Source organism: Elephantulus edwardii, unplaced genomic scaffold, assembly GCF_000299155.1.
Source record: "Elephantulus edwardii isolate Elephantulus edwardi_28Jun2011 unplaced genomic scaffold, EleEdw1.0 scaffold00460, whole genome shotgun sequence".
NCBI lineage: Eukaryota > Metazoa > Chordata > Mammalia > Macroscelidea > Macroscelididae > Elephantulus > Elephantulus edwardii.
Window position 1 is genome coordinate 88849 of NW_006400210.1, and position 2468 is coordinate 91316.

The window sequence follows — 2468 nt, forward strand, 5'->3', positions numbered from 1 at the left end:
CCCTGGTACTAGCAGTAAGGAAATCAGGAGACATATTGCATGGGAAAATCTGTAATTAGGGACCTCTCCAAATTATTGAGGAGTAATGATTTCAGTTTGAGGACATTTAGGTATAGGGTCAGTAAAAGAGAGGAAGACCCTCAAGAAAGTCGACATGGTGACTGCAACAATGGGTTTAAGCATAGCCAGTATATAAGAATAATATAGGAGAGAAGAAACCACAGCTTGTTGGCTGCAGTCAACACATAAATAACCAGGCAACAATGGGAAAAATAGAGGGATTAAATTAGGATTTGGCCATGTATAGTATGTTCACAGTTAGATTACTTCTCGTTGTAAACAAATTGTGTAACTGCCCAGAGCAGCTCTTATACATCAATCTAACATTCACAAGATTTCTTCTGACTTAATTCTTTGTGGTACTTTTAAATCTCTGCTTGCCAATTTCATTCTTACCTACCTGAAATACATTTTGTTTTAAAAACGGGCAAATTTGCTGAAATATATTTGTTCTTTGAAGTTGTAGGGGAATAAAAAAAATAATTACATAAGATGGGGAAAAGATCTGAAAATATGAAAAATATGAAAAGTCATATATACATGTACAACTTTCTTAGTCTTATATTATGAACATTAAACATCAATTACAATGCAGATATTAGATATTAGGATGTGGCATTCTAGTAAGTGTTTTCTAGATATTATTTTCTTGTGTCCATATAACAATACTAGAGGCAGCTGTTTGTTGTTCTTATTTGGTGCCGAAGAGTTGTAGACGACTCATAGCGACCCTATGAACGAACAGCCTGAGCACTGTTCGTACATAGAGTTTCCAGAGGCAAGCCATTTTGGAAATGGATGCCGCTCCTGCTTCCAGGCTTGATTTAGTCGGGAAGCTCCAGCCATCACTGTCCACCATGGATGCCCATTACAACGATTGGCACATCACTGTCACAGGCTTCAGCATCACAACAACCATGAATTACCTCTGTACAGCAACGCACAGACCAGTGCTATACCACCCAGAAGAATGTTTGACAGGAAAACAATTTGAACCTGGTCGAGGGCTGCAGATGGCAGCTACATGGCTCTTTTATATTTGACTAATGAAAAATCTAAGGATTAAAAAAAATAAGTGACATTTTTATAACCATTATGTAAATAGTTTGGATCTAATCTGCATTAACTGATCTCAGTAGCCTTAGTTCTGCAATTTCATGCTTCTGTTATGTGGATACTTGGTGAAGTAAGATGATTTTTCTAATCCTCATATCATATTAAGAAAAATACCCTACAGCTAAGTACTTTAATATTTTAGTGATTTTTTTTCATTCATCACTTACAATTTTATAAAGTAAAATACAGCTAGAACATATTTTGAAAGCCACTTAGTCCACTCACAGGTCTCTTTTTGTCATTTAAATTATCTAATTTATTTTTAACTTATAGTGAGTGGCATGTATCTACCAAGAACCATACCTGACATTTTGAGATTTTTTTTTAAAGAAAATATTTTCAAGGTCTTTGATTTCTATTGAATAATTAGGTTGCATAAAATCATATTTGTATTTGAAAATAAAATCTATAGAGATGTAGAAAAATTATTGCTTTATATGGAACCTAAGACTTAAATAAGTAGTTTACGATTTAAGATATTGAGAATAATCAATATTTCTTTAGATGAAAATCAGAAAAGGTGATTCTATTTTGAAGGAAAGAGTTTGGAGACTAGAATCTAAAAACATTTGTTTTCTCATGAAAATAAAATGTAAGCTTAAAAGGAAGATAAAAATGCATGAGCCTGCTTGTAATGTTTTAAAAATAAATAATTTCATTAATTGATCTAATATGTAACCAAGATACTTTGATAATAATGAGTAACTGGAATACAAAAGTTGGGAACAGGGAAGAAGAGTCAGTTGTTGGAAAGCATGAACTTGGTGACAGAAATGAAGTTGGAGACAAGAATGACTGAATTCTGTATAATCAATAACATATTCATTGCAATTCTTCTTCATTTTTCCTTGTTCAGTGTATAACTTTCTGTAATAAACAGATAAGTTGTAAAATCAGATTTGTACTTAATAAAAGTAATCCTAGTCCGAGATCAAAACTGAAGAATTGAGAACACATATTTTGCTGATAAACATAATTGAACTGAGTATTTAAAAATATAATATACATTTCCACACAATTGTGGGATAACTATGAGTGAATAACAATTAAAAAAATTAATGGTAATTTGAGAAAGAAAATGTAATATTACGGAAGGCTTCGAGAAAGTGTAGTTTGTTTGAAATGAAAGCTTAGTAAGATGCTTTCAGATTGTTTAGCTGGTATATAGGCTTTGTTGTTGTGCATCATCATGTCGGGAAAAAAACCAAACTTGGTCAGAACCACTTATAGTTGACCTTCCAGGGAGTTGTTAGAAGCAGTAGATTGCACAGAGGGATACTGTTAATCTCTCT